This window comes from Phascolarctos cinereus, unplaced genomic scaffold (genome assembly GCF_003287225.1).
Source record: "Phascolarctos cinereus isolate Bilbo 61053 unplaced genomic scaffold, phaCin_HiC Scaffold_9;HRSCAF=440, whole genome shotgun sequence".
Lineage (NCBI taxonomy): Eukaryota > Metazoa > Chordata > Mammalia > Diprotodontia > Phascolarctidae > Phascolarctos > Phascolarctos cinereus.
In genome coordinates this window covers 182,937,810-182,960,320 of record NW_027556402.1, presented here as the reverse complement: position 1 = coordinate 182,960,320, position 22,511 = coordinate 182,937,810, and the positions used below count along the sequence as shown (strand labels likewise).

The 22,511-nt window shown below is 38.6% G+C and overlaps 1 long non-coding RNA gene across 1 annotated transcript in view; it reads right to left on the bottom strand.

The window, feature by feature from the left end:
- Positions 1-12,635, bottom strand: part of LOC144455485 (uncharacterized) — a 44,485-nt gene extending 31,850 nt beyond the window's left edge. Inside the window, exon 1 of the long non-coding RNA XR_013484179.1 lies at positions 12,549-12,635. This is a non-coding gene — a long non-coding RNA (uncharacterized LOC144455485). The remainder of the gene's footprint in view (positions 1-12,548) is intronic.
- Positions 12,636-22,511: the final 9,876 nt, after the last annotated feature.

Here is a 22,511-nt window from a genome sequence, read left to right as displayed (position 1 = left end):
CATGCTTTATCTACTCCTATGGTCATTTAAAATGAGTTATTTTAAATTTTTCTTTTTTTAGCTGATTTTTTTCCTTTTTGTCAGAATCACTATAGACTTTCTTTTTAAAGCAAAAATGTCTGCTCCTACCCAAAAGGAAGCCCAATTGGTGGCCTCAGAAAATTAGAGTAGTCCTGTCCCCCTTGTTACTTCAAAGTCTATTTTGAAAAGTGATTGTGTTCAGTGCAGTTGAATGTACTCTTGGTAATTTACTTGCTCTAAACAAATAAAGAAGAAATTATAGTTCAAGTGATGTCTGACAGACATTTGAAGTGAGTCCTGAATCTATTGTCACTTGCCATTCGTTTAAAACTATCCCCTTTTCCCCATGGTTCAATGTTTCCCCAATCATTCTGTGTGATGTTATCCTTTCCTTCTTCCTGGTCTTTATCTTAGATAATGGTTCCAACTTCTTTTTATGCTTTTGGACAACAGCTAATGTAATTGCACTTTCACTTTCTTTGAGTATCATGTCTAAAGGAAAAATCTACTGCTAGGCTAGTCTTCTGTTGAGTGGGAGATAGCAAGGAAAGAGAATCAAGTGTATTTTTTGCTATAAAATATATAAAAAATATTGTATATAATTATACATATATTATATATACATATATACACATACAAACATGTATATATGTATATATATACACATATGCATATATATATATATGTATATTCCAGTGTGTTCATACACACACATATATTTGTATGTATGTATATATTCCAGAGTGTGTGTATAAATCACTTTGGGGTTGAATAGATGGAGTGGGGAGAGAGTTGAGGGAGGCAGAACCACCAGTAGGCTATGGCAATAATCCAGGCATAAGGTAATGAGGGCCTGCACCAGAGTAATTAAATCTGTGGGAACTGATGATATCACCAAGTGAAATAATATAGAGGGAGAAAAGAAAAGGGCCCAAGACAGAAGCCTGAGGGACACCTATAGTTAGAGGGTGTGATCTACAGGGGGATCTAGTAAAGGAGACAGAGGAGTGGTCAGAGGCAAATCAGTAAGTAAAGTGTGGCATCTCGAAAACCTAGAGAGAAGAGAATATTAAGGAGGAAAGAGTGATCCACCATGTCAAAGTCTGCAGAGAAGTCAAGGAGAATGAGGATTGAGAAAAGGTCACTGGATTTGGCAAGTAAGAGAGCAGTTTTGGTAGAATGATAAGGTTGGAAACCAAATTGTAAGGGGATGAGAAGAGAGTGAGAAGAGAGAAAGAGGGAGCTATACATAGCAATACAACGTTGGGCATAGCTTAGATTGCCTGGAGCAGAATTGTACCAATGCACCACAGTATTTGCTATGGTGCATACCTAAAGCAAACTCTATAGGGTCCTGCCATAGAGTCCATATTCAATTACCTATTCTGAGATATTCAATGTTGATTATTTGGCATGCATGAATGCAGAGGATACTGAGTTGCCAAAACAATCTTTCTAAAATACAGGTTGGGGGGCAGCTAGGTGGTGCAGTGTATAGAGCATTGGCTCTGAAGTCAGGAGGACCTGAGTTCAAATCCAGCCTCAGACCAACACTTGACACTTACTAGCTGTGTGACCCTGGGCAAGTCACTTAACCCCAATTGCCTAAAAATAATAATAATAAAATACAGGTTGGATTGTGCCCTTTGTCTGCTAAAGAATCTTTCACTGCTCCCTATTGCTTCACAAACAAACATCTCAGCTTGTCATTCCAAACCTTCCACTGTCTGGCTCCAGCCTACCTTTCTAGATATTTTCCACTCCTCTCCTTTGCCAACTCTACATTCAGTCAAACTGGCTTACTTGCTATTCCATGAACTTAACATTCCATGCCCTGCCTCTTGCTCAGCTTCCCTCACCCCCCCCACCAAGTCGCAATGTCTTCCTTTCTACCTCTTAGAATCCTTAGCTTCCTTTATGGTTCAACTCAGATATCACTTCCTGATCAACCCCCTGATCATCCCTTGGTTGTTAGTGATCTCTCCCTCCTGAAATTATCATGCACATACTCATTTCTAGTCCCTTTATCTTATCACCAATTGTTTCCAGCCAAGCCTCAGCCTTAGATCATTCCTACCACTTGTCTCTTTTGCTCCTACATGCATGCTGCTGAGTAAAGGTGGAGAAAATCATGCAACTATCTTGACTGGGTCTACTACAAATTTATGTTAGTTGAACTCAACTGGGCCCTCATTGCTGCTAAATAATCCTACTATACCTCATTATTGCACTTTCCACAGTGACTCTTCCAAACATTTTCATTCCTCCTCAAATATTCCCTGGATTCCTTTACCCGGACTCTCTCAGTCAAGAACTTCACCTAATATTTTACAGAAAAAAAAAATTCAGGCCACTTGCCATGAACTCCCTTTATCTCTCATCTCCTGTCACTCAGTACCTTCTACCCCTCTCTCCTCCTTCATCCCTTTCACACAAGATGAATTGTCCTTACTCCTCACCAAGGCTAACCTTTCTACTTGTTTAAGTGCTCCTGTTCTATTCCATCTCCACTAACAGTCTGACCCCTCTGTTATCCTCTCTCTACTAGCTCATTTTCTACTTCCTATAAATATATCCATGTCTCCCCTATCCTGAAAAACCCTCCCTTGGTTTGTTCATCCCTGCTAAGTCTCACCCTATATCTCTTGTGCCCTTCATAGAAAAACTCCTTCAAAAGGTGATCTGAACTAGGTGCCTTCACTTTCTGTCCTCTTACTCTCTTCTCAAGCCCTTAAAATGTGGCTTCTGACCTTATCATCCATCAAAACTGCCCTCTCCAGAGTTACTAATGATCTCTTAGTTGCCAAATCCAATAATCTTTTCTCAGTGCTCATTCTCCTTGACCTCTCCGCAGACTTTGACACTGTTAATCACTCTCTTCTCCTTCATGTGCTCTTCTTTCTAGCTTTTGAGGACACCACTCCCTCCTGGTTTTCCTTCTACCTATCTGACCACTTCTTCTCTGTCTCCTTTGCTAGATGTCCCTCCAGATCACATCCTCCAACTGTAGTGATCCCTCAGGGTTCTGTCCTGGCCCCTTATCTCTCTCTATACTACTTCACTTGGTGATCCTGCTAGCTCCCATGGATTTAATTACCATCTCTATGCTGATTCTCAAAGCTATTTTTCCTGTTCCAATCTCTCTGCTGACCTCTAATCTCACATCTCTAATTGCCTTTCAGATATCTCAAACTAGATGTCTAGTAGACATCTTAAACTCATTATGCCCAAAACAGAATTCATTATCCCCCCCTAAATTTTCTTTTCCCTACCTTCCCCATTACTGTAGAGGACAATATCCTTTCATCCCTTGGGTTTGCAACTTAGGAGTTTCCTGAATTCCTCACTATCTTTCACCCCACATATACAATCTGCTATCAAATATGTCAATTTTGCCTTTAGGACATCTCTTGAATATGCCCCCTTCTCTCCTCTAATACTCACACTACTCTAGTTCAGGCCCTTGTCACCTCATGCCTGGATTATTACAATAGCCTGCTGGTGGACCTACTTGCCTCAAATTTTTCCCCACACCAACATATTCTCCATTCAAGCTCTACAGTAGTTTTCCTAAAGCACAGATCTGCCCTTGTCACCCCCATATTCAATAAACTCCAGTGGCTCCCTTTTGCCTCCAGAAGCAAATACAAAATGCTCTGATTGCCATTCAAAGTCCTTTATAACCTAACCCCCTCCTACTTTTCCAGTCTTCTTACACCTTACTCTCCATTTTATAGATGAAGAAATAAGATCAGGGAAGATGAATGACCTGCCCAAGGTCACATAAACAGAAAGTGAGATGGGATTCAAAATTAGGTCTTCTGACCAAAAATACAGTATTCTTTCTATTACAGCAACAAATTGAATGAAAATTGAATATTAGTTTTAGTTTCTTCAACCATAGATAGATATCTTAAGAATGCTCTGGTTCTAAGAGCAGTTTTATACAGAAGAGATGCCTCAGTAAGTGTTTAGTGATTGATTAGGTATATTTTCTTCAACCCATTACTCTTACAGATACACAGACTGTCAAATTTAAAAGGGACTTTGGATATTGTCTAGTCCAGTCTTTCTATTGCATGGATAGGGAAGCTGAGACCCATAGACAGGAAATGAATTTGAGCCCAAGTTGGGAATATATGGTTTCTCTTAGCACTGCCTATACCCAGTGCCTGAGATGGAGCCAGGCATAGACTGTATACTTGGAATCCTTTCCAGGGACTGGGGAAGGGTTATGCCTATAAGGTCTCTGCATTGAGCGTGGCAAGAAGCATTATATCAGTTATACTGAAGCAGGAATCAAATACCAAAGATACAAGATGCCAAGGAAAGGAGCTGGAAGCCAGAGGTATGGTCTGGATTAAAAATATGAATCAATAACAGAGGTCAGTCAAATTAGAGGAACAATTTAAAAAAAAAACATTGTCTAGGCAGATTCAGATGTCATGAAAACAAAGAAGAGACCGGTTTTAAAAAGAGTTCAAGAAATCTTTCATACATAGCATCTTGCCAACATATTCATCTTTTTCTATTGAAGGTAGGGAGTTCAGCCTTGCTTTCTTGCCATCCTTTTTTTAACTTAACTTAAGCTGGACAGCTCCCCACCAAAATAAGTTCAAATGGCCATCTCTAAAAAGCACTGGAAATCTCTCAGGTCTGAGAATTCGTGATTCTCTGATAGTAACAAATAACAAGGGAGCTTAACACTTTAAAATGTATTAAGCACTCTGTATGTATTACCTTATTGAATCATTTTATAATGGTCCTGGGAGATAATCAGTACAAATATTATCATCCCCATTTTTTAGCTGAGGAACCTGGACCTCAGATAGTTTAAATAACTGGCCCAAAGTCTCCATAGTAGTGTCTGAGATGGAACTTGAACCCCAGCTCTTTCTTAAGACTCTAGTGATCTTTAAATGATTCTAGGCTACAAAGTCAAGTGATTCTGAAAGCCAATGATGGTTATTATGATACTGACATCTTAAATATATAGTAATGGTTACCTATTCTCATTTTAGGCACTGATTAATGTATTCCTCCTGTCTATTTAAAATTCTTGGAGGCTTTTCCTTAGGCATACCCTTTTGAATCATCTCCCTCTCACTTCTAATAATTGCTTGCTTCATTTAAAAATAAACAGAATTAGTGAGATAACCAGCAGCTTTTTTTCATCAAAAATAGGTCACTGTTCTTTAACAATGTTGCTGGGTTTAGGTAATGAGCCTTTGCTAAACACTAAAGGATCTGTCAAAGTAATCATCCATAGTGATGATTTTACTAGATAAAATATAAGATATTCCCTCTTCTCCCTTCAAACTTCTCCTCTATTGGCACTCTGTTCAATTATACCCATTCTATTCTATTCTATAAACATTTAGTAACTGCTAGCTGTGTTCTAATTTCTGTGCTAGATAGTGGTGGATACTCCACTGTACCCTTTAAAAGTAAAGCTAAGTGTGGGTCTTGGTCATCCTAGTGAATAGGGTCTGTCAGAATAGCTATTCAGGCTTTTTTCTGTAGCAAAAAAAAAAAAATAGTATCCCTCAGAGCTATTCATTAGAAAGCCCTATAGCTGTTTGGGTCCTCCCAGACAGGTAATCTCCATCCTGAAATTGTCATCTGTGACTAACTATACTGTCATCCTTAGGGAAACACATAGCTATGGCTGGCAAGTGGAAGTGACACAACTGGGGATCAGGTTATTAAAAGTAAATAATTCTTCTCTGGGTTAAGGCCTATTATTCTCCTGCAATGCCAGAGGACAGTACGGGTATTAAATTCATCAGACCTACGGAAGCTGATTTCACTAGATTTTACTGTATGGTCAAAATGGGATCCTTTTCATTTCAGGCCTCATCTTTCTTGCTTCAATTTTTAACTGTGTCTATTGTCTGAGAAATAAACTGGCTAAGTTCATAGAGGTGCATGGCCTAGTTGGCCACATTATGTTGATTTTCCTCCCACGAAAACTCTTAGACCATGTATAATTGCAGAGAGGTTGCAACCTTCATCATGTATGAACAGTGTCCACACTGATATAATCACTGAGCTGTTCTTACTATAGAGGTTTGCATTTGATTTTTGCCATTTCCAAAGATTCTATGTAGTAGCTACAGAATTTTACATTTGATTGTGCCCCTTCCAAAAAACTCAGTGTGCTATAAGAAATCTTCATAAACTTTTATGTTCATTCTTTCATTCCTTATTTATTGTTACACAAATGATACTGCACTAGGTCTTTCCACTAACTGTCCTCCAAGACTGAAATGTATCCTCTCCTAACCACCACATTTTAGGATTGCTGCTTTGTTTTCTTTTTTTTTTTTAGTTTAAGTACTTCCTTCTAAATGCTGCCTTTCCTGGTTTACTCCCTCCCCTCTAGATGCTAGGGTACCTTCTCCAAAACCACCTTGCATATAATATACATATATACAATATACATATATGTATATGTATGGATACAAGTTGTCTCTTCATTAAAATGAAGGCTTCTTGAGGACAGGACCTGTTAGTATTTGTTTTTGTATCTCCACTGCTTACACCAAGGCTCAAACATAAGTGCTTAGCGGAAGCCTATTAATTGATTGAATATGTTTCTTATGTACCTATTTGGTAGTATGCCTGGCTCTATTAAACAATTTTGAAGGCAGAAAAAAAAGACGTATTTTCAATTAAAACTGGTAGTCACTTTATTTAAAGTGATAGGAGAGCTTTCCAAATAAAAGAATCTAGCTATAAACAACTACTGTTCTTGCAACAGGATTAATACAGAGTTCCCCTGAGCTATAGTTTCACTCAATTTGAGGGTAGATGAATTTTGCTATCCAGGTAGGGGTCTCGTGCATATATCACACTTAGACTAAGGATCTCAAAGATATATGTGTGTGAAGGGGAAGGGTAGCATTCCCTCAATATAAACTGATTGGGGGAGGGAAGATAACTGGCTAATACTTCATAATGGTTATACAACTGTAAGGGAATGAAATGGATCAGAAAGAAGGTCCCTGACCAATTTACAATCAGCTTAATGAGATCACAAGGTGACTGGGTATGAGCTTTTTCTGCAGCATCTATAAGACACCTCTCTATAGCATGTGGGTGCTTTCAAATGACAGCAGCATAGACCTTGAGCAAGCACCTCACTTTCATAGACTGGGAAGGGGCTGAAATCTAGTTAATGTGGCACTAGTGAGCATGCTCGCATTCCATGGGGAGGTATCCACTGGACACTTAGAGATAAATATCCATGCCCTATGATTTCATCAAATGGATTGGATAATTCATCAGATTGGTCAAGGACTCCCCTGATCTACATAACTTTGGAGCCGAATGGTTCAACATTTTGCTTCTTATTCAATATATTCCTTTAGAATATAACCTGCCCTATTCAAAGCCTTCTTGGCTCAGCTGTATTGCTTCTATTTCTAGCTCCAAGATGTTGACTTTTGACCATATGCTACCTCACAGATGAGGAGACCAGGGTTTTAACCAATTTCAACTAGAGAGGACAGAGAATTGACTGTGATGATAGATTGTTGGATGTTGAATCAGAGGTCATGGCTTCAAAACTCATCTCTGTAACATTTACTAACCATGTCCCCCCCAACCATTTTATCTAGGTGAAACCTGATTTAAAAAAAAAAAATTAAAACAGTGAGGACAACCTGAAAAAGAAAATAATTTACCAAAGTTCAGCGCATGGCCTGAATGGGGCTGGGACACATAGGAAAGGTGTATATGTGGTTTGGGAGAGAGGGGTTAGAATTCACCATGACCTTTGCTACTTGGAGGGGCTGCAGGCTAATTCTGATCCTAATATATCTATGAGCTTTAGATCCTGTCAGCAATTATTTCTCTCCTTGATGGTTGCTTTGTAACTCAAGTGTCTTGTTTCTAAAACGGGGTAGGAATCCTCTTTCCCATACCCTCCATCCCCACAAACAAAGGCTAGGATGACAACGAGAAACGTGAGGACAGTCATTTCTGCACCAAACTCAGGTGTACACATGGAAAGAGATTGTTTGCCACAGAGACCAACTCATGCCTCTATACAACTTTTTTAAAAATAAATTGGGAGTTACATTTATCCTGTATATCTTGCTTGAGATAACATATATACAATACTATACAAATCTTGAAATGTTTGATAAATATGAACTAGCATTGATAATGTTCTTGGTGGTTCTTGGTACGTAGTGACCACACTCCTTGTCACTGAAAGGACCTGGAATCTGGGAAATGAGGAGAAAAGTGAAATGGGCACTGGGCAAAGAAAAATACCTAACAACATTATAAAGTAAGAAGAATCCTGGACTGGGACTGATCACTAACATCTGGTATGACCTTGGACAATTTAATCTCTTGAAATTCTAGTTTTCTCATTTGCTAAACCTATGTTATCTTTAAGATACCGACTAAAATTCTATGATTCCATGAGAAAAAAAAGAAAAACCTTTCCCAATGACTGGACTTGCCTTTGTCCCTTTTATCCTCCCATACTCCACCCTCGTTCTTTAGATATCACAACCAGAAGCAACATGGTACATTGAAGTATTGAATGTGACTCGGGTTCAAATTCTGACTCTGACATTTAGTAACTTGGTGATTTTGAGCAAGACTCTTAAGCTCTGTGAACCTCAATTTCCACATCTATAAAATGAGAGATTTGGACTAGATAATATCTAAGGTTCCTTCCAACTATCAATCTATGATATTATGAACACTTAGAATTATACCAAAATGGAACCAGCCTCGCTTAAGTAGTGAGTATCAAATCACTAGAGACAGGGGCCAGCTCATAATCAGTTCATAAAAACAAATTGCTAAATTTTCAGTGTGAGCATTTACATCTCAGAAATTGGCAAATGATACAAATCAGGGCTTAATTTGTTGTTTGTCTAGATTTAAGAAAATGAAAGAGAAAGCCTCATTTCTCAAATATATAGGGAACTGAGCCAAATTTACGAAAAACACAAGCCATTCCCTAATTGATAAATTATCAAAGGACTACGAATAGGCAGTTTTCAGAGGAAGAAATCAAAGCTATCAATAGACATGTGAAAAAAATGCTCTAAATCATTACTGAATTTTAGTTGTCTTTATTCCATCATTTTTCAGTCATGTCTGACTCTTTGTGACCCCATTTGGGATTTTCTTGAAAAAGATGCTGGAGTGGTTTGCCATTTTCTTCTCCAGTTCATTTTACAGATTAGGAAACTGAAGCAGACAGGGTTAAGTGACTTGCCCAGGGTCCCACAGCTAGTAAGTTTCTGAAGCCAGATTTAAACTCAGGAAGATTAGTCTTCCTCTCTCCAGGCCCAGTACTCTATCTAGTGCACCACCAACAAATGCAACTTAAAACTACTCTGAGATACCACCTCACAGGAGTCCTATAAGATTAGTTAACATGACAGAAAAGGAAAGGGATAAATGGTTGAGAATGTTGAAAAATAGGAACACTAATTCACTGTTGTTAGAGTTGTGGACTCATCCAACCATTCTTTAGAACAATTTGAAATTATGCCCAAAGGGCTATAAAACTATACATATCCTTTGACAGAATATATACCTGCAAAGAACAAAGAAAAATGGAAGGGACTTATATGAACAAAAATATTTATAACAGTTGTTTTGTGGTGGCAAAGAACTGACAATTGAAGGAATTCCCATCAATTTGGGAATGGTTGAACAAATTGTGGTATGGAATTGTGATGGAATACTATTGTGCTATTAGAAATGACGAGCAAGATGGTTTCATCTTCAGAAAAACCTGGGAAAACTTGTATGAACTGATGCAAAGTTAAATGAGCAGAAACAGGACAACATTGTACACAATAATGGCAACATCATGAGGATGATCAAGTGTAAATGACTTAGCTACTCTGATCAAGACAATGATCCAAGACAATTCCAAAGGACTCAAGAAAAAAAACGCTATCGAAAAGGAGCGGGAGAGAGAGAGAGAGAGAGAGAGAGAGAGAGAGAGAGAGAGAGAGAGAGAGACAGAAGGACAAAGAGAAACAGAGAGAGAGAAAGACAGAAAGAAACAAAGAGAGAGAGAACTGAGTGCAGATTGAAACATACCTTTTTAAGTTTATTTATCTTGGGGTTTTTTTTCAACATGGCTAATATGGAAATATGTTTTGCCTGACTACGTGTTTAATCAGTATCATATTGCTTGCTTTCTCAATGGATTGGGGAGAAGCTGGAGGGAGGGAGAGAATTTGAAATTCAAAATTTTTAAAAAGAATGTTAAAAATGAATATTTTTTAAAAATAAAATGAGAAAATGTTAATAATGCAGGTTAAACCTAAATGTGTGCTAAGTATTTTCCCCCACCCCAGAAGTCTGGTTGTTAAACGTTTACCAGGGTTGGACAAGAACTTGGGGACATTATAGAAGGAAGTTATGCAGCAAGTTGCCATAGATGACCTCCAAGGCCCCTTCCATCCCTGAAACTCTGTTATGATTCTATGAGTCTATATAACACCTGCCCAGGACAAATATCTCTGGGGTGTTAGTCTGAGTCACAAGGAAACCAACTTCTTACAGAAAATCATCAAGCTTTCCTCAAGGGAACCAGAAAGTGCTAAAAGCAAAAAGCAGAGCCACAGATTCCCCACTGCTATTCAAGTTCCCTCCAAGATAAACTCACTTTTCTGATCATAAAGTCTGAAGGCAAGTAATGGAAAAAGGACAAAACTCAGCACTTAAATTGAAGTGGCTGATCTCCGGGTATCTCAGCATTTTATGATTATTAGGTTTTTTTCTGTTAACATCAGAGGGAAAGGACATTATGGTATTCTCTAAGTGAGGATGGTGTCACTGGCTTAGAGGATGAGAAAGGGCAGTCAGGCCAGAAGCTGAGAAAGAAGTCCACGTTACAGGCCTTTTAAAACAATGGTTGAAACTTGGAACGTTAAAAAAAAATGCTGCTGCTTGTGGGTCACAAGAGCCCATCTTTTTAAAAACTAGCATTCCCCTAGCTGATACAAAATGGCTGCAAAGCAGGCAGTTTTAGAATCCCAATAAAAATCAAAATTAGAGGTGAACCAAAGAGCAGTAGACAGATATATGATCAGTCAGCCAGTTAATAAGCATTTATTAATCCCTTACCACTGTGCTAAGCACTAGGGATACAACGATAGGCAAAAAACCAATTCCTGCCCTCCAAGAGTTTACGTTCTAGTGTGAATATGGATAGATTGTAACAAGCATGTTATTGATGATGACTTCAGCGAGGGATGGGGGGAATAAGTTTTAAATATGATTAGCTCTTAGAATTAGGAGACCTGAGTTTCAATTGTGAGTACCACAATTCCCGTACATCCATGGGCAAGTCCCTTTGCCTTCTCAGCCTCGGTTTCCCCATTTGTCAAATGGTGATGGTGGAGCATGCATTATCTAGGCCACAGGGATATTGTAGGGAGAGTGCTTATAAAAATGTGCTTTCATTACTCACAAATGCTTTTACTGGTGCATAGGTTGGTAATACTATTTACCTTGACAGAAACATTTCATTCTTATCTTTTAGTTCTGAGACCAAAGGGTTAGGCAGGGCTTGATAAATGGAAAAGGTAGCATATGCCAGGAGGCAAAAACTGGGAAACTGTTATGAAAGCTGGCTCCCTTCTGGCTAATATACTTCCTAACTGCACTCTGAGCAAATGAGGCCAATGAAGAGGAAAAACCTTAGATGTGTCTCTCAAAGACAAGATCACACACACACACACATACACACACATACACACACACACACACACACACAGAGATATACAAAAAAAAATACAACCTCATCAAGCCTTCATTATTGAATAGACAAGCATTTCCTACAAAACCCTTTGAGGGAAAATAAAGACATCACATGGCTTCAGCTGCCATTAATATTTGCTGAATCCAGATTGAACCTAAATATATATGTATGTGTATATAAAGGCAGGCAGGCAGGCAGGCTCCTAGTTTTTCTGAAATGATATCCAGCTTGCCATTATCACTGATGGAAATGTAACTATTTTTGACCTTTTCATCCCAGGTAGATGGAATGTGACTCCTGAAAGGTTTACTGGGGGAAATAAATAATGTAAAAATGAATACAGCCAGGGTAAGGGAAATCCCAGAGTGGGAACTCCTTTTACCCGAAGCAAAGTGCAGCCTATCTATGAGATAGTAGGGCATTAGGAGCGTAGATTTAAAGGGGTGAAGTGGGTTTTGAGGTCATCTACAAAGGTAGATTTTTTATAAATAAGGAAGCTGAAGGTCTCAGAGGCAAAATAACTTGCCCATGGTCACATGGCTAGTAATTGTCAGAACCAGAATTCAAGCCCCAATAAATTCTCAGGAAAAACTGAGTCATACAAAGGTTTAGTGACTTGACCAGAGTCACACCGCTAGTAAACAAGGATCAGATATGAACACAGGTCTTCCTAACTCGAAGCTCAGCATTCTCGCCACTTTGCTACGCTTCGACTAAGAGCTTCATATTTAAATGAAATTGTATTATAAACACAATAAAATAACATGCATACCTCAATAGATTGGAGTCCTTACTTTTCAGCTTCACTGTGGCTGCAGATTCTGTGGAGCAAATCAATAAAACCAGCTCAGAGAACACTGGCTACTTTTTCTATTAGACTATGCAGAGGAAATGCAAATAAACACAAAGAGCTTTGATAAAGAGATCTATGCCTCTCCTATTGAAAGCACCTTATCACAGTAAGAACTTGACCTTTTTTGTGGCTTTGAGCCAGTCATTCAGTTCAAAATGTTTATCTCAGGCTCTATAAATACATTTTTACCATTTGGGAAATGTAGAAGCACTGCTCGGGTGTAATTACTGTTTTTACAAGAAAATGCGCCTATTACCGTAGAACAAAACTGAAACAAAACATTACAAGATTTTTGATGTTGAGGCATCTGTGTCCAGTTCAGCCCATCTGATATTGAGGATGACTATTCAATTTTGAAAATTCAGCAGACATTTATTAACCCCTTACTGTACACAGAGCAGCAAGTTGAACACTGGCAGGGTAAGACATAGTGCTTGCCCCCAGGGATCTTATAGTGTGTTAAGAGAGACCAACACATACATAACGATAATGCAAAATAATTCGTGCAGAAGAGAGAGGTAAACATCATCAAAATGAAATCCAAGAAGGGAAATGGTCATTTTTGATGAGTGGTATGGCAGGGGAGGGGCATTTAGAGAAGAATTCCTGTAGGTAATGAGAATTGTTTCTTAATAAGATTGGTAGGAATTCATTATGTGGGGCTTAGGGTGAACGATATTTCAGTTATAGAGAATAGTATGAGCAAAGGCGGAGAGGAGGAAAGAAACAACAGAGTTTGACTTGTTTTGTTTGGGCCCGGGGGCAGAAGTACCTGGATTGGAAGTTTTCAAGAAGCAAATTTAAGACTGATGTTGGGGAAAACTCCAAGGACTAAGAAGAAATAATCTCCACCCTCAAAGAGCTTCCACCCTCTTAGGGAACATATGTACAAGTAAGTATATAAAAATGCAAAGTAATTTTCATGAGGAAAGAATAGAATTGGGGGGGTCTGTAAAGGTGTCATTTAAAAGGTAGCATTTGAACCCTTTGACCCACCAATAGCACTTCTAGGGCTATATCCCAAAGAGATCACACAAATGGAAAAAGGACCCATATGTACAAAAATATTCATAGCAGCTCCTTCTGTGGTGGCAAAGAATTGGAAATTGAGAGGATGCCCATCAACTGGGGAATGGCTAAGCAAGTTGTGGTATATGAATGTAATGGAATACTATTGTGCTATAAGAAATGACGAGCAGGCTGACTTCAGAAAAACCTGGAAAGACTTGTATGGTCCGATGCTGAGTGAAGTGAGCAGAACCAAGTGAACATTGTACACAATAACAGCCATGTTGTGCAATAACTAATATTGATAAACTTAACCCTTCCCAGCAATACAAGGATCTAAGACATCTCCAGAGGCCTTGTGATGGAAAATGCTATCCACATCCAAAGAAAGAACTATGGAAGTTGAATTGCTATCTTTTTTTCTTCTCTTCTGTTGAGTTTTGTTTCCTCTTTCTGATGGCTCCTCCTATTGGTTTTAATTTTTTAGGTACAACTTCACTAATGTGAAAATATGTTTAATAGGAATGTAAATGTATAGCCTATATCAGATTGTGTGCCATCTTGGGGAGGTTGGTAACGAGGAAGGGGAAGAAAAATTTTAAACACAAAAGCATATGGAAGTTATTATTGATAAATCAAAATAAATTAATAAAAATGGAAAAAAATAGAATGAAATGAGCCTTGAATAAAGCTAGCAATTCTAAAAAAGTAGAGGTGATGCTGAATTGTATTTCAGACAAGGAGCACAGCCTAGGCAAAAGCTCAGTGGTGGGAAATGGATTGTCATGTATAAAGAGAAGAAAGAAGGACAATTTGGCTGGATTGTAGAGTGTGTGAAGAAAAGGAGTAATGTATGATTTCACTGGGGTAGCAAGCTGGAACCAGACTGGGAACTACGTAAGAAATATTGAAAAGGGCTTTCTCTGGCATGGCTAATGAAACTTGACTAACCTTTGGCTAATAACAAGGAGGAAAAATGTTTTTTGGTGTCTTTTATCCACCTATATAGCCTATCCCTATGACTGGTTAAAACAGATAGAAATATTCCCCATTTTAATGCTATCACCATCACCCATATTCCAAAGGAAAGATTTTTGCAATTTATCTGAGAAATTCGTGCCAGTGATTAAGAATATTATCCTCCTAGGAAATTCCTTTCTTTTTTTGGGGGGGGGAGGCAATGGGGTTAAGTGATTTGCTCAGGGTCACACAGCTAGTAAGCGTTATGTGTCTGAGGCCAGATTTTATCTCAGATCCTCCTGAATCCAGGGCCAGTGCTCCTATCCACTGTGCCACCTAGCTGCCCCAGGAAATTCTTTTCTTATGTCGAACTTAGACCTCTCAGGCATCAGTCTTAACCTACTTGGTCTTTTTTCTGTTTTCTTCAGCATGCATTTGGTTTAGAGATTGGAAAAGAAATTTATTTAAAATTGTGTTATCTTGGCTTTTTGTTTTTCCACAGAGAAAATACTGTTATTATTGTTTGTAATGAAAATGTTTGTCAAGTCCCAACCAAAGTCAGATGTATCTTAGGTTCTCTTCGAGTTTATTAAGGGAGTTCTAAATTGGCACACAGAATACCATCACTGGAGAGGAACTCAGAGATCATTTAGTTCCGTCTACAAATGAACAGGGATCCCCTTTACAAAGATTACCCTTATTATGTTTCATTTCATTAGTTTTGGTCCATTCTTCTAATCTCACAATGTCTTTATGGATCATGATACTCTCATCCAATATATCAGCTGTTTATTTTTCTTCCAGCATCCCTTTAAGTCTTCCACAAATTTGACTAGCACGTGTGATCTTCAACAAGTAAACTAAACATTCTAGGCCTCAGTTTCCCTCCTCTGTAAAATGAAGTGGTTGAACTACATGAACTCCAAGATCTTTTTCCATCCCTAAAACCATGATACTACATCATCCATGTCAGTGATAGAAAATATATATTGTTTGGGACAATAGCACCAAGGACAGATGCTTGGTTCACTTCATGAGACTCCTTCCCCAATGACGTCTGTCTAGTAGTCAGTACACTTTGGGTGCACATATTCAACCAGTTCAAAACCTTGTCCATATCTCTTCATATTATCCACAGGTATACCTTGAGCATTTTTGAAGGCTTTTCTTCTTAACTCTCTCCAATGTGGCTTCTGACTTCACCATTCAACTGAATCTGATTTCTCCAAAATAACCAATTATTCCTTAGTGGCCAAATCTAATGATTTTTTCTTAATGCTAATCCTTCTGCAACCTTTGACACTGGCAAAGATACCCTTTTCTATGTCCTATACTGAGAAACCATTGAGTCTACAAAGTATCAGCACCAAATACCTTCCTGGGCAGTTTGAAGGGTAGGGAACCAGTAGAAGCCAAAAATAAAAGACCTCTGAAATGGTCATTCTCTCACTGTTTCCTAATAGCAATTGGAGGATGGAACTGAGGTTGACTGCCAGGTAGCGGTACAGAGAAAATATCAAGCAGGATTAGCAAGCCAAGCTCTTTTTCAAAACAAAGAGCATGAATCTGTAGGGACCAGACCAAGGAATTCAAGGTTGGCCAAACCGAGGATTATGTCGAATAGTGAGATGTCTCAATCTTCTCACCCCCTACTAGAGGCCCCTCCTGATCACCTTAGTAACTAATAGCTCCCCTAAAAAATTGCCTTCTTATGTGTGTGTATACATATACACACACACACACACACACACACACACACACACATATATATATATATACATATACACATATATACATGCATGTAAGTGTATATGTATATATTATGTATGTATGTATGTATCCCTCCAAAAATAAAGTTTAGACCCCTTGAAAATGGAAATGGTTTCATTTTTGTCTTTATAGTTCCAAGTCTAGCGTAATTCCCAGGACATAACAATTGCCTAATAAATATTTGTTAATTAATTGACTGGGATAGGGTTGGGCACACAGTGAATTAGAGTGAAGGAGGCTGAGATGTGGTGCCATATGAGATAGTTGGGAATGACACCTCTGTCATCGCTGCCTTTTTGTCAACTCTTTATTTCCCTTGAAACCTAGACCTTGTTACTTAGAAGGATTTGACTAGACCAGGCCCTAATAACTTTCTGGATGCTGACATATTTAACCAAAGACAGCATGTCAGAGAAAAATATACTGTAAAAAGACTAATAAGTAGTGTTAAAGGTCCACACAATTGGTTACAACATAGCCAGAATTTGTTCACTACCAAGCATAGAGAAGTGCATTTGAATCATGAAGACTTAAGTTCAAATTCTGCCTCATACACTTGTTAGCTGGGTGATTCTAAGTCATGTAATCTCTCTCAGCCTCAGTTATCTCACCTGTAAAATGGGGATAAAACAGTAGTTACTTCAAAACGTATTTGTGAGGATAAAATGAGATGATATATAAAGCACTTTACACAACTTAAAGTGCCATTATTTTCAGCATGATACTGGAGGAAAAGCACTGGCTTTGGAATTCCATGATCTTTGTTTGAATCCAGTTTCTGTTATTTAATATTGTATGACCTTATGTGAGTCATTTAATGTCTCTGGGCCTCACCTTCCATGTGTATAAAGAGAAAGAGTTGTACTATTTGGCCTCTGTTTTAAAATCTGTGACCGAGTGAAGATGCATGCTAGGGAAATTTTAGGAGACAGAAATCATTTTCAGCTAGGAGGGTGAGGAGAAGTTTTTGAAAGCTGAGGCTTGAAGGAAAAGGTAACTGAGGACAGGCAAAGTGGAGAAGAGAGTACATTCTGGGCATAAAAGATAGGCTGAATAAAGATATGGAAGCAGGAGGAGGCACACTGATTTCAGGGAAGAGTTAGTAGTCCAGTTTGGCTGGAATATGGCATTTATGATGGGAAACAGTGACATAAAGCTGGAAAGGTAGGCTCCAGTCAATTGTGGAGGGCATTAAATGTCAGACTATGGAGCCTGTACATTTTTCTCCAGGCAATTGTAGGGATAAAGCAAATAGGTGGCAGATGCAAGGTTCAAATGCTTTTATCCTTCCTACAGGATAAAATTCAAACTGATGTCCTTTGGACTTCAGGGAATTTGAGAACTGAAAATAATAGCAGCATAGTAGAGAGGAAAGAGAATGGGGCAGGGGCATAATCAATCTGGTTTCTTCCCTAGCTCTCACCCAACCTTGCTGCGTGTCCTTGTCAGAAGACATCACTTCAAGACCAGAAAACATCCCCCGAGGAAAATGCTAGCTGGCAGTTGATTATTATTAGTTCACATCAATATAAGCTGTTATTAGATCTATTTATGACGAGCACAAGCAGGTTGCATTATATTACTGTTGGTGAAACAAGCAAAGGAAAAGGAGGCAAAGCTGGCTGTATATCAAGAATGAGAGACAGTAGATGTGTAGCACATCTGGTCCATACAGACAGCTTGGTGCAAAGAAAAGAACACTGAACCTGGGGTCTGGACATCTGCATTTGAGACCCAATACAAGCACTTATGGGCTATGGGATTTTGGATAAGTTATTTAACCTCTCTGAGCCTCAGTTTCCTCATCTCTAAAATGGGAATAATACTTGAACTACTTATAGGTCCTTACAATAAAGCACTTAATAAGCTCTTCAGTGCTATATAAATGAGACCTATTGTTGTCATTCTATTCCCTTCTTCTAATGTCTCTGCATAGTCTGGGTGAGGACCCTGGGTCATCAAGGCCTACAACATAGAAGCAGTAGCACTGCCAGTTCCTACCACAGTAAAAAGGCCTCAGTACAGGTCTGACATCTGAGGACTGGCCTCGTAAAACTCAGAAAGTCTTGTCACTAGGTCCTCCATAGGCTGATGAATTTTCCCTGCACAGCAACTCTTGGAAGTGTTGTGGGAAAGCAGGGATGAGAGTCACACAGGTTGCCATCTATATAAGTAGATGGAATATTCACCCCCAATCAATCATTGATTCAGGGCATCAAAGTATGGTTGTACCTATCTATTCATGAAGGATATATTATGAGGAGAATGGGAAAAAACACAATAGAATCTGAGTGAATTTAAGAAGGGCTAAATTTTTCCCATCTCTCTTAATTCAAGGGCTTTCCCTGTTCTCTCCTTTTTATCCGTTATATAGCTTATTTGTGTGTATTTTTTTGCCGTTGTCTCCCACATTAAGTTGTGAGCCCCTCAAGGGCAGGCACTATCTTGCCTTTCTTTGTATCACTAGCACTTAGCAGAGGGCCTGTCAAATAAGAGTTGCTTAATAAATGCTGACCTCATTGTTATGTGAAACCTGGACATGCCAGGAAACTGAATCTTTTCCATTTGAATTGTCTTAGGAAGAGTCTGAAGATCACAAGGCAGGATAAGGTACTGGACATTGAGGTCCTTTCTTGAGCTAAACTGCCAAACATTCAAACTCTACTGCAGAGGGTACAATTTCAATGAGCTGGCCGTGCTGTTTGAATGCTAAATGTATACTTGCCTTTTAAAAGACTATTTTATGGAGAATTCACACAAAGAAGGTGTTCACATGGCAGTCAGAAGAAACACTCTCAAGGTCTCTCTGAAGAACTTTGAAATTGATTGCATGACATGGGAGACACTGGCAAAGGGCTACCCACCATGGCATGTACATGTCAAAGAAGGTGTTCTGCTCTATGAGCAAAGCACAGTTGGAGTAGCTCAAAAGAAACATGAGATGCACAAATTTAGAGACATCTCTACCCCAAATGTTCACATGACTATTTATCTCTACCTGTGGTAGTGCATTCTGAGCTCATCTTGGTCTGATCAGCCACAGTCGGACTTGACTGTACCTTGACTCCAACACAGTGATGTCACATTGAGTCTTTTTGAGAACGAAGGACAACCACCAATAAATGATTATTGGCACTGACTGACAAGACTGACAAATCAACAAATGTAATAATGCCCACTTACCTAGCAGTCTTACACAAACCTCAACCATCCAGAACATAACTGGGTACACTGAGACAAGATGAAAGGCCTCTAGGTAGCACAAAAGAAATTGCTACAAGGTCCGTGAACTTTATGCTGAAGAAGAGTGTTGTAGAGTCTTCAGATCCTTCTGTCTTTGGTAATGTCATGAACATGATTCTGGGTATCACTTTTCTTGGTAATTCCAGAGCTGAGAGCTGATCTCTTCTGGTTTTTTGAATGTGGATGATGGCAATAGCAGAGACTGATCCTTACCACCTATTTGACAGGAAAGAGATGACCCTCTGTGGATCATGGGATTTCTATGATGACATTTCCAGAAATGTGATCTTTGAAGACTCGTATGATAAAGGCCTGAATAGAAAGCTTTTTTCACAGTGAGGAAGACCTGGGTTAAGTCTAGCCTCAGATATATACAGGTTGTTTGATATGAGGACAATCACTTAACATTTTTGTCCCCTCAGGCACCTCTTTAAAACTATAAAATGAACTATAAGTTAATATATTTCATATAAGTTTATAAGTATAAAAACATAAGTTGAGAAAGTTACAGATCTGCATTGATAGAGGGAGTTCCCCACCAAGAGTTCCCTACAGCAATAAAAGACATATGGACTGGAATGAGAGGTGCCTTTCTTTGCACTCAGTGAGGTCAGACTCCCCTTCCCAGTAAAGCTTTCAATACAGTCCTTGCCTCACTGCTAAAGAGGCAGAACTGAGAGGACCCATGGTTGAGCATGAGAACTGATTTAACCAGAAATAGTAGGCAGGGCTTCTGGAGTCTTGTAATTGGCCTTAGTTCTTCATTGTCCCTTTTGTCTGTGATGTGCTAAGGGGATCACATACCTGGCTTCTCTGTTCCTATCTTTCTTCCCCTCCCTTCTGCAAAGCCCTGAACCTCCATTGCTCCTGGCCTTAATTATTGACTTTGATCTGCTCTAGCCTGGAGCTGACCCAAGTAAAGAGGCCAGATCTTTGTAGCCATTCATTATCTCTTGCTGGAATAGAAGGTGAGATGTCCATGTCTTCTCACAGCTAGATAGACTGCCACAAGATTCTGGAGAGGTATTGATTTTAACTCACTATAATCCCCTTTCTCAGAATAATTTTGTGATTTATGAGTTTAGGGTTCTTGTTAAATATTCTAATCTTTTATTACATAGAAATAATTATTGATTTATCTGTTCCATGTTGAGCTAATGATTCCTCTAATGGTTCAGGTACTTGATAGTTCAACTTATACTAGATTGTACATTAAAGCACTATTTTCTCTAGTATTGAGCACTGTACAAATATTTCTTATTCTCTCTGTCTTTCTGTCTCTGCTTCTCTCTATTTCATACATTCACACATATATACACACACACATGCACATGCAAACACATATTCACAAACATACATACAAACAGAAAGTAATCTCTGTAGTAAGAGGACCAGTTTAGGAAATATTTAAATCAGATTCATTACTTCACTCGGAATTTCCTATCATTTTTTATGCTAATGATGACCATCAAATAGTTCTCTCTGGAACAAAATTGTGTAGTTATTTGAAGAATTTACCTTAGAAAATGCCAAAATATCCCCTGAGTCTTGACACTCCAATATATTTAAAGGTATAACAAACTACAGATGGTAGAATTTGGTGGGGGTGGGTGAGTTTTGTTCCTGTCCTCCAGTCTGTTCAACAGAGGACAGCTTTCATCAGGAAGGAACATGTGAGAAGATAAGGTAACTGAATGGACAAGATTCTTTATTTGTTCTCCCTTGGCAACCTTGAGTTCTTCCTAGGTTACTGTGGAGAGCAGATTAGAAGCAAATACACTGACAGTAGTGAGAACTTGACAGTTGACAGCTGTTACAATCAAGGAGGTAAGACAATTGATCTGTGGGACAGGAAGGCAGCAGCTGTTGCCAATAACCCTAACAAGGGTATTAGCCTTGCTCCCACTCTGAGGTGACTCAGACTCAGTTTAAGAAAGAAGAGCTAGTTCAAACTTCTGGACCAGTGTTTCCTAAATGGATTGTGTTGACCAATGAGAGATCATGAGAGATGTATTCATTTAGTCATTCAAAAACAACAAATATATACATACATTTATATATATATATATATATATATATATATATATATATATGTATGTTACACATACACATGTAAATGTATGAATACATAGTATTTGACACTGAGTTTGGTGACAAAGAAAATACAATTTTAGATAAAATAGTGTCACTGTCTTCATGGAACTGATAGTTCAGAGATCCAGGTAAGACTTCTTTTGAGCAGAGTAGCCCAAGAGAAGTCTGGTTATATGAGCAGTTTTGCCTGTGTCGTAGTTTTTGTATTCTCCTTCTTTGTGTGTACCCTTGGGGAGAGTAAAGTAAGTTGTGCTATGGGCTGCCTGAGGTCTTAGTCACAGCATACACCAAAAAGTTGGGCAATGATGACTTTATGTTACAATCAGTGGTAGCTATGTCCTTGGTAATACCTTTCCCAATTCTCCTGGGTGTGTTGATACAGAGCACAAGTGATATTTGGCAAGCCAGAAGCAGTAAAATAGGACAAACGCCAAATAGAAAGACTGAATAACCTGGGACCACTTAGCATAGGAATGAGTAACCCTATACATGGCAATAGTTTCTAAGGAAATCACCATATCATAACTCAGCATAATAATGACTATTAGTAATAGATGAACCTGAGTCAACAAAAAAAGTTTAAACTATGTTTAGTATTCTCCATGGTCACCATGGGCAAGGAATTAAAAGAACCCTTTAGTTCTCTAAGGTGTTGAGTGTATCCTTTATGGGAGATTTACAGTTTTGTTTTGGTTTTTGTTTTGTTTTGTTTTTAGTAGCCAAGAAGTGAAAACAAAATAGATGTCTATCAACTGGAGAAATGGATAAATCAGTTGTGTTACATGAATGGAATGGGATATTTCTGTG